This window comes from Panthera tigris, chromosome A1, assembly GCF_018350195.1.
Source record: "Panthera tigris isolate Pti1 chromosome A1, P.tigris_Pti1_mat1.1, whole genome shotgun sequence".
NCBI classification, from domain to species: Eukaryota; Metazoa; Chordata; class Mammalia; order Carnivora; family Felidae; genus Panthera; species Panthera tigris.
In genome coordinates this window covers 70,516,843-70,536,460 of record NC_056660.1, presented here as the reverse complement: position 1 = coordinate 70,536,460, position 19,618 = coordinate 70,516,843, and the positions used below count along the sequence as shown (strand labels likewise).

General features: G+C 39.4%; 1 protein-coding gene and 1 long non-coding RNA gene across 2 annotated transcripts in view; one reads left to right on the top strand and one right to left on the bottom strand.

The window, feature by feature from the left end:
* The window catches only part of PCCA (propionyl-CoA carboxylase subunit alpha), a 477,968-nt gene that overhangs the window by 434,927 nt on the left and 23,423 nt on the right, over positions 1-19,618 (bottom strand). The gene's annotated exons all lie outside the window — the stretch shown is intronic.
* LOC122237012 lies at positions 7,165-15,440 on the top strand. The gene is made up of 3 exons (XR_006215210.1): positions 7,165-7,206; positions 14,424-14,848; positions 15,166-15,440. It is a non-coding gene; the product is annotated as an uncharacterized LOC122237012 (long non-coding RNA).

Genomic DNA, 19,618 nt, shown 5'->3' with positions numbered 1-19,618 from the left:
TCCTGGGTGGTTCAGATGGTTAAGCATCCGACTGTTGATTTCAACTCAGGTCATGATCTCATGGTTTGTGAGATGGAGCCCTGCATCAGGCTCTGCACTGACAGCGCACAGCCTGCTTGGGATTCTCTCCCGCCTCTTTCTCTGCCCCTCCCCCCACATGCTCTCTCTCTCCCTCTCTCTCTCAAAATAAATAAATAATTTTTTTTTAAAAAAAATTGTAACAATCTCTAAGTATCTGAAGGAAAATGAAGCAAATGAAATCACTGAGAATCCTTAGTGACCTCCTAACTGCTAAATCCAATGCTTTGCTTTAGAGTACTTTCAGCTTAACCTGTATATATAATTTGAAATTGTTGATCACTGACTTATTATTTTTTTATTTAAATTCAAATTGGTTGGGGCACCTGGATGGCTCAGTCAGTTAAGCATCTGGCTCTTGATTTCAACTCAGGTCATGATCTGACAGTTTGTGAGTTCGAGCCCAGAGTCAGACTCTGTGTTCACAGCCTGAGTCTGCTTGGGATTCTCTCTCTCTGCCCTCCCCTACTTACGCATGCTTGCATGCATGCTCTCTTTGAGAGAGAGAGAGCGTGCACAAGTGAGCAGGGAAGGGGTAGAGAGGGAGGGGGACAGAGGATCTGAAGCGGGCTCTGCGCTGATAGCAGAGAGCCTGATGCAGGGCTTGAATTCACAAACCGTGACATCATGACCTGAGCCAAAGTCAGACACGTAACCAACTGAGCCACCCAGGTGCCCCTAAATAAATAAACTTAAAAACGTAAATTCAAGGGGCGCCTGGGTGGTTCAGTCGGTTACGTGTCCGACTTCGGCTCAGGTCATGATCTCACGGTCCGTGAGTTCGAGCCCCACGTCGGGCTCTGTGCTGACCGCTCAGAGCCTGGAGCCTGTTTCAGATTCTGTGTCTCCCTCTCTCTCTGATCCTCCCCTGTTCATGCTCTGTCTCTCTCTGTCTCAAAAATAAATAAACGTTAAAAAAAATTTAAAAAAAGTAAATTCAAGTTAGTTAACATACAGTGTGGCATTGGTTTCAGGAGTAGGATTTAGTGATTCATCACTTACATATAACACCTAGTGCTCAACCCAACAAGTGCCTTCCTTAATGCCCACTTAGCCCATCCTCCCACCCACCTCTCCTCCAGCAACCTTAGTTTGTTCTGTTATGGTTTGCCTCCCGCTCTGTTATTTTTCCTTCCCTTCCCCTATGTTCATCTGTTTGTTTTTTAAATTCCACATGAGTGAAATCATGTGATATTTGTCTTTCTCTGACTTATTTCGCTTAGCATAATACACTCTAGTTCCAACCACATCATTGCAAATTGCAAGATTTCATTCTTTTTGATCGCCAAGTATATTCCACTGTATGACGTGTGTGTGTGTGTGTGTGTGTGTGTGTGTGTGTGTGTGTGTCTCACATCTTCTTTATCCATTAGTCAGTTGATAGACATTTGGGCTCTTTCTATACTTTGGCTATTGTTGATAGTGCCACCATAAACATTGGGTTGCATGTGCACCTTCAAATCAGCATTTTTGTATTCTTTGGATACATACCTAGTGATGCAATTGCTGGGTCATAGGGTAGCTCTTTTTAAATTTTTTGAGGAACCTCCATACTGTTTTCCAGAGTGGCTGCACCAGTTTGCATTCCCACCAGCAGTGCAAAAGGGCTCCCCATTCTCCACATCCTCACCAACATCTGTTGTTTCCTGAGTTATTAATTTTAGCCATTCTGACAGGTATCAGGTGGTATCTCGTTTTGATTTGTATTTCCCTGATGATGAGTGATGTTGAGTATCTTTTCACATGTCTGTTAGCCATCTGGATGTCTTCTTTGGAAAAGTGTCTGTTCATGTCTTTTACCCATTTCTTCACTGGATTGTTTTTTGTATAAGTTATTTAGCACATCTACTGAATTACTGTCTATTCTTCAAGACCCGTCTCAGATGTTACCTACCCTGTAAAATCGTACTAGATTTCTCTAGCCATAATTGTTACTTCCTCTTCACTCTGATAAGATCTCTTTTATGACATTTATCACATAGTGACATACATTGCCAAAATGCCAAAATAGAAGTGGATAGGAAAAAAAAACATGAGAAGCCACAAGATCCACATAATACCATCGTTTGTGAGGGAAGGCATAGATAGAAGCAAGAAGGACTTGAGAAAATGAAATGGCTAAAATCAATAGTAGGACAGAATAAAGGCTCACACTAAGATAAAACCATAGGGAATAGAATCCAAATTGACTAGTACAGGAACACAGGGACAAAGGCGAAAAAAAGTCCAAATAAAAAGTGAAGCCAATCTTTCTGGGATCTGACACTTCAGGACTGCTGTTCTCTCCATCCCTGCTGGGTGCCCAGTGGGAGCTGGGCACCCTTGGAGAAGCAGGAGGGACCTGGGAATCTCCACGGCCCCTGGAGGTTCCCTGCCTCAGGGATTCCTGTGGGCTCTCACTGTCTTCATCCTGACCAAAGGTGCCTCTGCCATTAAGTGTTGTTTTGCGGTCCACTCTGGAGTCGCAACCCCCCTCAACTATTTGGCTTCTCTGTGCATCCTCCAATCACATTCTCCCTGTGACCAAGTGGCTGGTGCCACCTTTCCTGTAGCTGCCTCCTGCCTTGCTTCCTTTGGGGCTTAGAGTACATTCACTCTTTTTCCTTTTGGGACCCACCACAAACTTCCTGTTTTCTGCCCCAGAAACATTTCTATCTCTCAGCTCTGCCTCAGAGTCCCTTAAACACAGACTCCAGTGTGTGATTTTCAAAGGGCATTAAGAAGCCATTCTTTTGGGGTGCCTGGGTGGCTCAGTTTGGTTAAGCGTTCGACTCTTGATTTTGGCTCAGGTCATGACCCCAGGGTCGTGAGACTGAGTCCTGCATCAGACTCTGCATTGACAGCACAGAGCCTGTTTGGGTTCTCTCTCTTCCTTTCTCTATCCCCTCCCCTACTCACATGCACACACACACACTCTCTCTCAAAATAAATAAACATTAAAATATATATACATGTGGGGCGCCTGGATGGCTCAGTCGGTTAAACATCCAACTTCGGCTCAGGTCATGCTCTCACAGTTTGTGAGTTTGAGCCCCGCATCAGGTTCTGTGCTGACAGCTCAGAATTTGAAGCCTGCTTCGGATTCTGTGTCTCCCTCTCTCTCTGTCCCTCCCCCACTTGTGCTCTGTCTCTGTCTCTCTCTTTCTCTCTCTCTCAAAAATAAGTAAAATGTAAAAACAAATTTTAAAAAATAAATACAAATATGTGTGTGTGTGTACATATATATATGTATATGTATACACACACACACACACACACACACACACACATATATGTTTTACTTCATAATAATCTGGAGTTGAGGACGGCAGGTGGGAGGAAAACTGAAACAAGATTGACCATGAGTTGATAACTGTTGAAGCTGATTAGGAAATGAGGGTTCACCATACTATTATGTATGCTTTTGTGTATGTTTAAGGTTTTCATGGAGCATGAATGAACTATTGCTATATACAATAGGCAACAAATCTCACAAACATTGAGCTGAACAAAAGAAGCCAGACACAAAGTGAGCATACAATGTGATACCATTTATATTAAACCAGGCAAAACAATTCTATGATGTTAGAAGTCAAAGGTGCCTGGGTGGCTCAGTCAGTTAAGCAGCTGACTTCAGCTCAGGTCATGATCTCATGGTTTATGAGTTCAAACCCCGTGTTGGGCTCTGCGCTGACAGCTCAGAGTCCGGAGCCTGCTTCAGATTCTGTGTTTCCCTCTCTCTCTGCCCCTCCCCCATTCATGCTCTGTCTCTCTCAAAAATAAATAAACATTAAAAAAAAATTAAGAAAGAAGCCAGGGTAGTGGTTACCCTTGGGGTAACAGTAACTGAGAGGGAGCCAAGGAGGAGTTTCTGCTGTTCTGAAAATATCCTCTTTTTGATCTGGGCATTGGTTACATAGGTGTGTTTACTTTGTTAAAATCAAACAGTACACTTACTTTTTTTAAGTCCTCTGGATGAATGCCATACTTCTTAAAAGATACTTTTATTTGCAAAATTCAAATTAAAATGAATAAATGAATAACATTTAGTTGCACAGTCTAAGAAAGCTTATTTGCATATCCAGTTTCAGTGGATACTCTTTACTACTAATCACTGGATACAGCTTGGGTTCTCTCTCTTCCTAATGATATACTCATTTTTTTGTTAATAAAAACAAGAGTGCACATAACCAAAAACCAGATACTGAAAGAAAATAAATTTAACCAGTACTTTTGGCCTCCTGAATGAATCTCACCAAAGTATCTAACAAGTAGGCAAACTGATTGCTGCACATACATAACATATACGTAGATATGCCACTCCACACTGAAATGCCTCAAGCAGTGCTAAGTACACAAAGCCTACTCTTGTATATCAATAGCACTGCAGCAGTTTGACATACTATATTTGACTAATTTGTGTAACTAGAACATACATACACATACTATACAACAACTTTGTTCCTCAAGGCATTGAGGAACAATTGTATACATTGCCAATGAACACACTGTGCCTTGTCCCATTGCAAAACAAGATACATACACTCTCTCACCAATACAATATAAAAGTTGGACAAAATAAAAAAAGTTTTTTTTTTTTAATTTAAGGGGCGCCTATGTGGTTCAATCAGTTGAGCATCCGACTTCGGCTCAGGTCATGATCTCACAGTTCATGGGCTCGAGCCCGCATCAGGCTCTGTGCTGACAGCTAAGAGCCTGGAGCCTGCTTCGGATTCTGTGTCTCCCTCCCTCTCTGCTCCTCCCCCGCTTATGCTCTCTCTCTCTCCTTCAAAAATAAATAAAAACATTAAAAAACATTTTTTTTAATTTAAAAAGCTAGACAGGATATACCAATCAGGGCCACATTCTGACTGGATATAGTCCTTTGTTTAATACAGAAATAAAATCCACTGAGTGACCTTCCTTTAGTCATTAACTCAAATCCATTACTGTGCCCAAGTCACACAACCAGTGAGGGGTAAAATTAGAATTCTTAACCATTAAAATTGTAGGTCTCAATGATAAAGCTTCAGAGAAGCAGTGACGCTGAGTCACGTTCCTCCACCACCAAACATTAGTCTGCTAACATTTCAGCTAGTGCTCCCCTTCAAATAAGCAAATGCATAATTATTGCCCTTCATAACTCAGGCTCCCTTAAGAGATTAAAAGAAGTGCTTAGCCACAATAATTTTTGACATATTGAGAATGCAAAGTAAAAAAGAAGATTGTACCTCCCTTACTTGCTTGCTGATGCTTATGAAATACTTTTCATTCTACTATTAGAAATAAAGAGAAAGGAGGGCCTTCTGGCTCCGGCCATGACCAAATAGCTTGTATTGGACTAACCCTCCCACAAAATAACAACCATAAACTACACAAATATTTAAAACAACTGTGTGGCAAAACTGTTGGTGACCCATCCATATCCCTTGGGATCCCTTTTCCCAGTCCTATGCACTCAATGGCCAGCAACTAAACACTTTGTTGTTAACAATTCATCCCTGCAAGCTTTAGAGGATGCATTCTCACTGTGGGCAATAATTGGTCCTTGGGGAGAAAAATAATTGTACTCTTTTTATGTATAAAGTACAGATAAAAAGGGGTGCCCAAGTGGCTCAGTCGGTTAAGCAGCCGACTCTTGATTTCACCTCAGGTCATGATCTCATGGTTGTGAGACTGAGCCCCACTTCAGACTCTGTGCTGACAGCTTGGAGCCTACTTGGGATTGTCTCCCTCTTTTTCTCTCAAAATAAATAAATAAACATTTTTTAAAAAAGCAAATACGGATATAAATATAGTACATAACCAGACATATGGTATAGTTACAGCAATAAAATTTCACAGAAAGTGATTAGGGGAAAAACTGCTGAAGCAGTTTAGTTTCTTAAATGAAGAAGTTTAACTAAGGGTGTTATCGTGAGCAAAAACTTGAGGAACCGTGTTTTAGGGGAACATACATGGGCCCTGGAGTTGCTTTGCTATAAGGAGAGCCAGAAATGCTTGAAAGTATGGCATTCCCTGGATGGACCACAGCCAATTCCTTTCCCTTGGGGTGAGACAAGTTCTAAGGTGGTGACTGATGTTCCGGAGTGTTCTGGAGATGAATCTGAGCCTGAGTCTTTACCTATGTGGTACCCTCCCTTGCCTTCTTTTTCCATATCTTGTTTCTTCTACTCCATTTCTTTTTCAAATTCAAGAAAGTTTTCTTGGGGTGCCTGGGTGGCTCAGTCGGTTAAGCATCCGACTTCGGCTCAGGTCACGATCTCACAGTTTGTGGGTTCGAGCCCTGCGTCAGGCTCTGTGCTGACCCCCCCCCACCCCAGTTTTAATGCTCATTCTCTCTCTCTCTCAAAAATAAATAAGCATTAAAAAACTTTTAAGAAAAATTTTCTTAATGTTTATTTATTTTTGAGAGAGAGAGAGGGACAGAGTGTGAGCAGGGGAGGGGCAGAGAGACAGAGAGACACAGAATCCAAAGCAGGCACCAGGCCCTGAGCTGTCAGCACAGGGCCCGACGTGGGGCAAGAACTCGCGAATGGTGAGATCATGACCTAAGCTGAAGTCAGACGCTTAACCAATTGAGCCACCCAAGCGCCCCTCTTCTACTCCATTAATGGTTTATCCAAGAAGCACTTTCTTAATTAATCATTTTATCCAAATCCTTGCTTCAGGGTCTACCTCTGGAAGAATTCAACCTAAGACAAACCATATGAAACTACTGCAAAGCAATAAACACAAGCAGGACTTAAAGTTTATGAACAATTAGAGAGGGGAAGCACATTAGAATCAAGCTGATTTACTGCTGTTCTAACTGTCAGGTAGAATAAGTACAATTTGTTATCCACGATGTCCTGATTCATCAACACATGCTAAAAGAAAAGGATCAACTTATCAAAAAACAAGAGAAGAAACCCAGGTAATAGAAAAAAGGAGCTACCCGGTGAATTTGATTTTGGAATGTAATCAAACAAGGACTAAAACATCTATGATTTATATCCAGGAGAAGAAAAGATGAAGAATTTCACCAAAGAGCAAGAATCTACATATATTTTTATTAAGTTTTTTATTTTAATTCCAATACAGTTAACATCCAGTGTTATATTAATACAGTGATTCAACAATTCTATACATTCCTCGGTGTTCATCCTGGTGAGTGTACCCTTATCCCATCACCTATTTCACCCATCCCCCAACTCAATTCCCCTCTGGTAACCACCAGTTTGTTCTTCATAGTTAAGTATCTATTTTTTGGGTTGTCTCTTTTTCCCCCCTTTGTTTGTTTGCTTGTTTCTTAAATTCCACATGAGTAATATCATATGCTATTTGTCTTCTCTGACTTAATTTGTTTAGCATTATACTCTCTAGCTCCATCCATATTGTTGCAAATAGCGAGACTTCATTCTTTTTTATGGCTGAATAATATTCCATTGTGTATATATATCACATCTTCTTTATCTATCTTTCAGTGGACACTTGGGCAGCTTCCATAATTTGGGTATTATAAATAATGTTGCAATAAACATAGGGGTGCATATATCCTTTTGAATTAGTGTTCTTGTATTCTTTGGGTAAATATTCAGTGGTATGATTACTGGATCATAAGGTAGTTCTGCTTTTCATTTTTTGAGGAACACTTTTCCACAGTGTTTTCCACAGTGGCTGAACCAGTTTGCATTCTCAACAGTGCACAAAAGTTCCTTTCCTCCACATCCTCACCAACACCTGTTGTTTCCTAAGAACCTGCATATATTTTTTAAAGCCAATTAGAAATTCTATAACAGAAAGTGATTATACCTGAATTTAGTAATTCAATTGATGGGTTTGATATCAGATTAAACAAAACAGAGGAGATGATTAATCAATTAAAGAACATTTCAGTGTATTAAATTAAAGCACAGAGAGTAAAAAAGAACACAAGAAAGAGTATAAGAGATTTAAAGAACATGATAGAAAGGTTTAATATCCATGTAATTGGTGTCAAAGAAGCAGAGGAGAGAAAAAAATGAAGAGAAGCAATACGTGAAGAAATAGTAGACAAAATTTCCCAAATTTCATCCCTGATGAAAGTTATTAAACCACACATTCAAGGTGCTCTATGAATCTCAAATGAGATACAGAGAAAACCACATCTAGGTATATGATAGTCAAACTGAAGAAAAACAAATATAAAGGGGAAAATCTTAGAAAGATTAAAAGGGGCAACAATAAGTTTGAAAGGTAACTTTTCAAAAAAAATTATGGAAGTCAGAAGACAATGAAGTAACATTTTTAAAGTGCTGAAAGAAACAACAGACTTCTATATCAGCAAAAACGAAGGCAAAATAAAGATGTTTTCAACTCAAATGGACTAAAAACCTAAATTCAAGATCCAAAACTATAAAACTCCTAGGGGAAAAAAAACTATAATACTCCTAAGGAAAAAAAAATACAAAAAATGATTTGTGACACTGGATTTGACCTGATTTCTTGTTTACAACACAAAGGGCACAACATCAAAAGCAAAACCAGAAAAACTGGACTAAGTCAAACTTAAAAACTTCTGTGCATCAAAGGATGCAATCAGTAGAGTGAAAAGGCGCCTATAGAATGGGAGAAAATATTTGCCAATTGTATATCGATAAGGGGTTAATACCTAGAATATGTAAAGAATTCCTACAACTCAACAAAAACAAAAAATAACCCAATTCAAAAGTGGGCAAAGAACTTGAATACTTCTAATAGTTCTTTCTAACAGTTTGTCTTCTCCAAAGATAATGTTCAAATTACCAAACACGCATATGAAGAGGTGTTCAGTATCACTAATCATTAGAGAAATGCAAACTAAAACTAATGAGACAATCCCACAGCCATTAGAATGGTTATTACCAAAACAAAACAAAACAAAACAACACAGAAAATAAGTACTGTCAAGTATGAGGAGAAGTTGGAACCCTTGTGTGCTGTTGGTAGGAATGTAAAATTGTGTAGTCATTATGGAAAACAGTATGACAGTTCCTCAAAAAATTAAAAATAGAATCACCATATGACCCAGCAACCCCACTTTTTGATATATACCCAAAAGAACTGAAAGCAAAATCTCGAAAAGATATTTTGTTTTGGTTAAAGAATGGATATGTTTAATACATTTTGTTTTTGTTTAATGAATATAATTTATTGTCAAATTGGCTTACATACAACACCCAGGGCTCATCCCAACAAGTGCCCTCCTCAATGCCCATCACTCATTTTCCCCTCTCCCCCACTTCCCCATCCACTCTCAGTTTGTTCTCTATATTTAAGAGTCTCAAAGAGACATTTTTACACATGTTCACAGCAGCATTTGACACAGTAGCTGTGGAAGTAACCCAAATGTCCACAAATGGATGGATATATAAACAAAATGTGATATATACACATGGTATATTATTCAGTCTTAAAAAGGAAATTCTGCCTCAAGCTACATGGGACATTATTCTTTCTTTTTTAAGGTTTTATTTATTTTTGAGAGAGAGAGAGAGACAGACAGGGCATGAGCGGGGGAGGGGCAGAGCAGGCTCCAGGCTCTGAGCTGTCAGCAGAGCCTGATGTGGAGCTCAAACTCACAAACCATGAGATCATGACCTGAGTCTAAGTCAGACAGACGCTCAACCGACTGAGCCACCCAGGTGCCCCAACATGGGACATTATTCTAAGTGAAATAAGCCAGTCACAAAAAGGACAAATACTGTACGAAGGATGGGGGTGGGGGGAAATGGGGAGTTGTTTAATGGGCATACAGTTTCAGTTCTGGAGATCTATTACATAACAACGTGAACATACTTAACACTATTGAACTGTGTACTTGAATACAGTAGAAATGGGAAATTTAATGTTGTGTGTTCTTTACCAGAATTAAAAGAAAATTTTTTTAAGCTGTGCATTTTGTTTTATTTTAATGTTTATTTATTTATTTTGAGAGAGAGAGTAAGCAGGGGAGGAGCAGAGAGAGAAGGGGAGAGAGAATCCCAAGCAGGCTCCATGCTGTCAGCACACAGCCTGATGTAGGGCTTGGACTCATGACCTGTAAGATCATGACCTGAGCTGAAATCAAGAGTCAGATGTTTAACTGACTGAGCCACCCAAGTGCCCCCCAGAAGAATTTTTAATGTTTTCAAAAAAACAAAATCTGAAGGAATACATCATATGCAGATTGATTTTTAAGAAACACTGAAGAGAATTCTTCAGGCTGAAAGAAAAATCTCAGATGAAAGAACAAAATTGCTAACAGATAAAGATGTAAAACATATTGCTAAATTTAAACAGACTACAGGGGCACCTGGGTGTCTCAGTCAGTTAAGCATCACACTCTTGATTTCAGCTCAGCCATGATCTCACAGTTCATGGGATCAAGACCTGCTTCGGGCTCTGCACTGACAGCAAGAGCCAGCTTGGGAATCTCCCTCTCTCTCTTTGCCCTCCCCCCCCACCACTCACGTGAGCACGCACGCACGCTCTCAATCTCTCTCGAAACATAAATATACTTTAACTATGTTAAGGTTCATGATACAAGTAACTATAAATAAGTTTTGATTGTTTAAAACAATAAAATCTTGTGGAGCTTAAAATGTATGAAGATGTAAAATAAATGATAACAGTACAAAAAGCTGGAAGTGGTAAATGAAGCTTGACTGTGATAAGATTCTTGTATTCTTCAAAGTACTAACTTAAGTAGAGTATAAGTCAAGGATGTATATTGTAATTTCTAGTGTGACACTAAGAGAATTATAAAAAGTCATGAATGAAAAGAGAATAGAGGAGAAAAATGGATTAACATAAATATTTCGTTAATATAAAGGAAGGCAAGAAAGCAGGAATAGAGGAACAAAAAAACAGAGACCAACAGAAAACTAATAGCCAGACAAGCAATATTAAACCCAATTATAATAGTAACTATGTTATATGTAAAAGGACTGCATAGGCCAATTTAAAGACACGTTTCAGACTGGATAAAAATATGCCATATGCTATGTACATGTTGCTCAGTTTATAGAACATATAAACGCTGAAAGTAAAAGTATGAAAAAGGATAAGCATGAAAACATTAGCTAGAGTAAAGCTGGTATAGTAGTATATTAATAACTGACAAGTAGAGTTTCTTTAAAATCATGAAAGTGACTTTAATTGTTTTCAAATCAAATAAAAATATATAAAAGGGGCACCTGGTCGGCTCAGTAGGTGGAGACTGTAACTCTTGATCCCAGGGTTGTGGTTGCAAGCCCCATGTTGGGAGTAAAGATTACTTAAAAATAGTATCTTAAAAAAAAAAAAAATATATATATATATATATACACATATATATATGAAATAGTTTATAGTTTAAAAATAAGATTTATAAACTATTCATTGAAAGGTTTTTAAAAAGCTAAGCCTCTCTGTTTCTGAGGATCCATGAACAAATATAATTGAGTATATCTAAGATGTTATATTAGGCAACATACAATAAGCTTTTATCTACAGAACTAGGTATACTCTTTCTTCTTCACTCTTACAGCATGTCTTTCTATGATGACAAAATTGATTTCTGATCATGTTATGGATCAGCCAGATAAGAAAAAAAAAGTACACATTTTTTCCTCTTTTTTATTTTGAGACATAACAAGCAGATTTTTTTTTAATTTTTTAAACATTTATTTAGTTTTGAGAGAGACAGAGTGCAAGCAGGGTAAGGGAAGAGAGAGAGGGAGACACAGAATCCAAAGCAGGCTCCAGGCTCTGAGCTGTCAGCACAGAGTCCAATGTGGGGCTCGAACTCATGAACCATGAGATCATGACCTGAGCCGAGGTCGAACGCTTAACCGACTGAGCCACCCAGGTGCCCTAACAAGTAGATTATTTTTTTTAAGTTTATTTATTTATTCTGAGAGAGAGAAAAAAAGAGCATGTGTGGGGGAGGGGCAGAGAGAGAGAGAGACAGAGAGAGAGAGAGAGAGAGAGAATGAATGACAAGCAGGCTCCACATTGTCAGCACGGACCCTGATGCAGGGCTCAAACCCACAAACCTCAAGATCATGACCCGAGTCAAAGTCAGATGCTTAACCAACTGAGCCACCTAGGTGCCCTCATAACAAGTAGATTTTAAGCCAAAAAATACTAATGGAGATAAAGAAGGATGCTAGTAATGATAAAAGTGTCAAATAAATGAATACATAACAGAACTAACATATTCATCATAGAAATCTTTCACTATATCAATGTTTTATACATATTTTCTCCAAATTTTTGGCTCTTTCCACTTCCTCAACAGACTTTTTATTTTTAAGCTTATTTATCTTTGAGAGAGAGAGAGCACAAGCAGGGGAGGGGCAGAAAGACAGAGAGGGAGACACAGAATCCGAAGCAGGCTCCAGGCTCTGAGCTGTCAGCACAGAGCCTGACACAGGACCCAAATTCACAAACTGTGAGATCATGATCTAAGCCAAAGTTTGCTTAACCGACTGAGCCACCCAGGCACCCCAAGAATGTGACTCATAGCTCAGGTCTTGAACTCAGGGTCATGAGTTCAAGCCCCGTGTTGGACTCTACACTGGGTGTGAAGCCTACCTAAAAAAAAAAGAAAGAAAGAAAATGGTCGAAATGGTAAAATGTTATGTATATTTTACCACAATAAAAAAAAAAAGATGTTCAAATGCCCAATAGGGACATGAAAAGATGCTTAACATCAATAGTCATTAGAGAAATGCAAATCAAAGCCACAATGAGATACATTTCACACCATTAGGATGACTGATTATCAAAAACAAACAAATAAACAGAAAATAACAAGTATTGGACACAGAAACTGAAATCTTCCAGCACTGCTGGTGACAATGGAAAATGGTGAAGCCACTGTAAAAAAAAAAAAAAAGCTGGGGGTGGGAGGCCGCTTGGGGGTGGGGGGCTGTCAGTTGAGATTCAGAGTCTCGGCTCAGGTCATGATCTCATGGTTCCTGGGATTGAGCCCCACATCAGGCTCTGTGCTGACAGTGCAAAGCCCTTTTTGGATCCTCTGTTCCCCACTCTCTGCCCCTCCCCCAGTGTGTGCACGCATGCGTGTGCAATCTCTCTCTCTCTCTCTCTCTCAAAAATGAATAAACATTAAAAAAATAAAAGGGTAAATTTTATCTTATGTTTATTTTACCACAATTTTTTTTTAAGATTTTATTTTAAGTAATCTCTATACCCAACATGGGGCTTAACCTCACAACTCTGAGATCAAGAGTCACATGCTCCACTGACTGATGCAGCCAGGCACCTCTATTTTACAACGTTTTTTTTTTTTTTTTAAAGAAAGAAAAGTTTTGAAGGTATGCTACCTGGGGCTCCTGCGTGACTCAGTTAAGTGTCTGACTTCAGCTCAGGTCATGATCTCCTGGTCTGTGGGTTCAAGCCCCACGCCAGGCTCTGTGCTGACAGCTCAGAGCCTGGAGCCTGCTTTGGATTCTGTGTCTCCCTCTCTCTCTGCCCCTCCCCGCTCTCTCTGCCCCTCCCCTTTTGTGTAAAATAGGGGCATAACATCATATCTGCTTACGTTTTCATAAACAAATACTATAACAGTAAACATATTAAAATGTTTACCTGTAAGACAACGGTAATTAGGTAGATAAGGACAGATGTGAAACTTCTCTGTGTACACTTTTCATACCATTTGTATTTTTTTTTAATTTTTTTTTTTGACGTTTATTTATTTTTGAGACAGAGAGAGACAGACATGAACGGGGGAGGGGCAGAGAGAGAGGGAGACACAGAATCGGAAGCAGGCTCCAGGCTCCGAGCGATCAGCCCAGAGCCCGACGCGGGGCTCAAACTCGCGGACCACAAGATCGTGACCTGAGCCGAAGTCGGACGCTTAACCGACTGAGCCACCCAGGCGCCCCATACCATTTGTATTTAAATCATGTAATATACTACCTATTCAAAAATGAATAGATTTTTTCAAATAACTAAATACCATTCACTCAGATATGGCTTTTCCCTGACTAAAGCAGTCACATACTTTTTAAACCATTCTTACATAATTAAAGGTTAGTTACTTTAAATCATAAATACAGTCTCAATTCCATTTTAAACAGAAATGTTTGATCCCATAAAATAACAAAAGCTTCAAAGTTAATTTAATGCTAGCTCTTGTCCTGTCCTCCAGATGGGCTCTGCGGTGGGTTAACTCCTGTCAGTGGCAGAGGGGAGCAGGGCCCTCTTTCCCCTCTCCAAGCTTCTACTGTTCCTTACTGCGATTTTACTACTCTACCTTTCTGACCCACTGCCCTCCACCCAGAGGAGGAAAGACATGTTCTTACTTTTACAGGTAAGTTCATAGGACGGTTGCATGTTTTCTCTGCTTGCAGATATTTAAAGCCAACTTTCTCTTCCAGGGCTCTTCATGGGTTTGTAGGAGATGCCCCCTACAAATCACTGTTGATCTCTCGGCTGCCGTTCCCTCGACCTGAAAGGATACGCTCTATACTCCCAAACACTAGGAATTCCATGGGACTCCTCCAGCTTCTCCTTGTTTACGTGGCCTTTGAGCCAGATTATGCGATGACCCCAAGAAGGCTCTCTTTCACATCTGGTTCATGGGAAACACTCATGCACTGATTGCCTAACAAACTCTGGAAGAACAGGCTGATTCCAATTTACTAGATACTCTCCCCTGCTCTACTTCCAAGCAGCAAGCCAGCTCTTCTCTTGATCTCCAGATTTCCCGAAAAGGAGTCAGACATCAGCAAACGGTGACCTGATAAATTCAAAGGACGTACTTTAGGCTTTGCAAGCTGAAGCCTCTCTCTTTTGACTCGAGGTGAGGAGGAAATCACATATCTACTTCTCTTTGGGAGGGGAGCAAGGTTCAAACCCAACAACAGCTGTCTCCAAAGGAATCCTTTAAAAAAATTCCTCTCCCTTATAGTGGAGAAATTGCAACACCTTGGACAAAGTATCAAAATTAGTATAGTCAATAACAGGCAGATAGATATTATGCACCCCAAGATGCGATGCTCTGAGAAAAATACATCATTTATGTACCATTTTGACCGGTGTCATAAACTGAATATAATCATGAGAAAATAGCAAACAAAGTAAAAATAAGAATTGTTCCTTTAAAAATTTTTTTTTCAGTATTCTACAAAACTGCCATTGTTCTAAAAGACAAAGAAAGGCTCCATAACTGTTCCAGATGAAAGAGACTACAGAGAACAGCCGAATGTAGCAGGTACACTGCAACACCTAGAGGAGGAAAACAAAAGCTGGAAGGACGCCATTCAGCTGACCGACTGGAATGTAAACTTAAGTTCTTCAAAGGAACTGTTTCACGGTTAACAGTTCCCGCAGCGGATAACTGTACTGTGGTTACATAACACAATGTCCTTTTTCTTAGGAAACATACAATAAAGTATCTGGAGACAAGTGTAACATATGCGGCTTATTCTTAAATAATTTAGAAAAAAATAAAGAGAGAAAGAAGGATAAAACTCCAACAAAAAAAGCAAGTAAGATAAAATGTTAACAGTAAGTGAAGCTGTATGGAAGCTAAACAGGTACTTTTTGCCCCATTCTTGAAACTTTTTTGTGACTTTGAAATTATTTCCAAGTAAATACTAGGCTTTTTATATTAAAATCTTCTCTAAGGGATGCCTGGTTAAGTCTGTGGAGCGTGTGACTCTGGTCTCTGGGTTGTAAGTTTGAGACAGCCCCACGTTGGGTGTACAGATTACTTCAAAATGAAGTGTTGGGGCGCCTGGGTGGCCCAGTCGGTTAGGCATAAGACTTCGGCTCTGGTCATGATCTCATATTCATGAGTTCAATCCTGACATCGGGCTCTCTGCTGTCAGCACAAGAGCTCACTTGGGATCCTCTGTCCCCCTCTCTTTCTGCCCTTCCCTTGTTTGCAAGCTTTGTCTCTCTCTAAATAAATAAACTTAAAATAAATAATAAAGTATTAAAAATATATATAAATAAATAAGTAAATAAATACATAAATAAATGAATAATAATCTGCTGTCTTTTAAATCTCCAAGAACATGACTCATTTATATCCTTGCTAAAGATAAAGGGACCAAGGGGCAGCTGGGTGGCTCAGTCGGTTAAGTTTCAGACTCTTGATTTTGGCTCAGGTCATGATCTCACTGTTTGTGGGATTGAGCCTCAAGTCAGGCTCCTCACTGACAGCACAGAACCTACTTGGGATTCTCTCTCCCTCTCTCTCTCTCTCAAAATAAATAAAAATTAAAAACAGGGACCAAGAGACATATATCTGATTGTTTAACAAATACCTCTTCTTTTTAATTATTTTTATATGAAAATAGCACAAAGGGGCACCTGGGTGGCCCATTCAGTTAAGTGTGTGACTTCAACTCAGGTCATGATCTCACAGTTTGGGGTTTGAACCCCACATTCAGCTCTGCACTGGTAGTACAGAGGCTGCTTGGGATTCTTGCTCTCTCCCTGTCTCTCTGTCCCTTCCCTGCTCGCTTATAAATAAGTAAACATTAACTTATTAAAAAAAAAAAAAAAGAAAATAGCACACAAATGGGCAAGTGTACATTGTGAACACGCTGTCTGAAAAACAGTTACATGGACACCTGTGTACCTAGGATATAGCTGATAAAACAGAACACTATCAGTATCTTAGAAGCCTCTGCCCGCACGATCTCAATCATGCCCCCATGACTCCACCCTAGACAATCACCATCCTGACTTTTGTAATTTTTCAATCTTCTTCATGTCTTTTTCATATATGTATGTAGAACTTTACGATATATAATTTAAATGTGTCTTTCACATTTTAAACAAATAGAATGTGCTATGGTATGAATGTTTGTGTCCCCCCAAAATTCATTTGTTGAAACCTAACCACCAACATGATGGCATTAGGAGGAGGGCATATGGGAGGTGATTAGGTCATGAGGATAGAGCCTTCATGAATGGGATTAGTACTCTTATAAAAGAGGCCTCACAGAGCTCCCCAAACCCTTCTGCTGTGTGAGGATACAAGAAGTATGCAACCTGAAACAGAGCTTTCGCCTGATCATCCTGGCACCCTGATCTTGGACTTCCAGCCTCCAGAACTGTGAGCAATAAATTTCCACTGTTTTTAAGCCACCCAGTTTATGGGATTCTGTTACAGCAGCCTGAACGGACTGAGAATGATAGAATGTTTACTTTTTCTATGCCTTGTTTTTTTGTTGTTGTTTTTTGTTGTTTTTTTTGCTGAATACTACATTAAAAAAATTTTTTTTTAAGTTTATTCATTGAAGGGGGACAGGCAGAGAGAGAGAGGGAGAGAGAGAGAATCCCAGGCAGACTTTGTGCTGTCGGCACAGAGCCCAGTGCAGGGCTCAAATTCACGAACCATGAGATCATGACCTGAGCCAAAATCAAGAGCTGGTCACTTACCAACTAAGCCACCCAGGCACCCCTCAATACTACATTTTTTTTGATTCATTCATACTATGAATATAGCTAATGTTCATTAATTTTCATTGCCATAAAATAGGACAGTGTATGACTATAGTACTGCAATATATTTATCCAGCTACTATTGACAAACATTTGTGCGGCTCCTATGTTTTTGTCATTATTAAATACTGTTGCTGTTAGCATTTCTGCACTTGTATCTTGATAAATACATACATGAGCCTTCTCTAGGACACATTCCTAGGAACCGAACTCGTGGTACGCACCAGTGTTCAACTTTATTGCTAACTGGTACCGTCAACTACACAATGCCAAAATGTTTTTCAAGGTGATTGTTGCAATTTACATTTCCACCGGCTATGTATGAGAGAAACAGCTGCTCCACAACCCCATAACCTTTGGCAACATTTGGTACCATCCAACTTTAAAACCGTTCTGTTCTGGTAAATATGGATGGTATCTTATTATGGTTTAATTTGCATTTCCCTCGATACTACTGAACTTGATCTCTTTGCATGTATTTATGGGTTGTTTGTCTTTCTCTTTTATGAAATGCCTATTCATATCTTCTGCTTTTTTTTCTCTTGGGTTTTCCTTTTCATATTGATCTGTAAAACTTTTTCATACATTCTGAATGTTAATCCTTTTTCAATTAAATATGTTGCAATTATATTCTCTAGTGTGTAGTTTATATTCTCACTCTTTTTGATGTCTTTTTAAACAGAACTTTTTCATTTTGATGTAATCCAATTGATTAATCTTTCATTTTTGGCTTCGTATTTTTGTTGTTGTTGTTTTTAACAGAATCCTTTCTTATCCTGAGATGATAAAGACACTGTCCTTTTGTGTTTAATTTATTGGGGTTTTTGTTTTGTTTTGTTTTGTTTTAGAAAGAGAGTATATGCATGAGCAGGGGTGGGGCAGAGGGAGAGAGAGAATCTTAAGCAGACCCCACACCCAGCGCAGATCCCAACAGATGCAGGGCTGGGTTTCACAAGCATGAGATCATGACCTGAGCTGAAATCAAGACTTGGATGCTCACCTGACTGAGCCACCCAGGCACCCCAGATCAAGACAAAACTTTTATAAGACTACCTTTGGGGCGCCTGGATGGCTCAGTCAGTTGAACATCCAAGTCTTGATTTGGGCTCAGGTCATGATCCCAGGGTCTTGGGATCAAGTCCCACATTGGGCTCCATGCTAAACATCAAGCAGATATTCTCTCCCTCTCTCTCTCTCTCTCTCTCTCTCTCTCTCTCTCCTCCCCTCTGCCCCTCTCCCCAGCTCCTGTGTTCTCACATCTTAAAAATATATATATATATAATATATATATAGCCTTGGGCACCTGGCTGGCTCAGTCCCAGGACCATGTGACTCTTGATCTCCTTCATATTTAAATCTTTAATTTACAGAGAATTAGTTTTTGTTTATGGTTTGAGGTAGGGTACTGACTTTGTTTTGCTTCTAATTGGATTGTAGTTGGACCATTTTTTGAATAACCATCTTTCCCATCCACTGATCTGCAGTGTCTTTACTGTCCATATATGTCCATACATGTGGGGGGTCTGATTCTTCTGTTCCACCGGTCTATTTCTCTATTCCTGTGTCAGTTCGACACTCTCAATTACATACCTATAAAGTAAATTTTAAGATCTTATAGCAACCTTACCATTTTTCACTAGAAGTGTCTTGGATATTCTTGGAGCTTTGCTCTTTCATATCAATTATTCTATCAATTTAAGATTCAGCATCTTAAATTCAAAGAAAAATTCTGCGGGGGACATTGGAATTCCAATGACTCTTTGGGCAGAATTGGTATTCTTACCATACTGAGTCTTGCCCATGTACATAAAATGGCTCTGCATTTTCTTAGATCTCTTGAATAAACTTTTTGTTACATTTTTCTAAAGTACTTCATAATTTTTGGTACTGTAATAAATGGAATTTTTTTAAGATTTTATTTTTGTTTTTAAGTAATCTCTACACCCAACATGGTGCTCAAACTCACAACCCTGAGATTAAGAGTCACATCCTCCACCGACTGAGCCAGCCAGTGCCCCAAATGAATGGAATTTTTAAAAACTGTATTTCAGGGCGCCTAGGTGGCTCAGTTGGTTGAGCATCTGACACCGGCTCACGTCATGTCTCTCGGTTC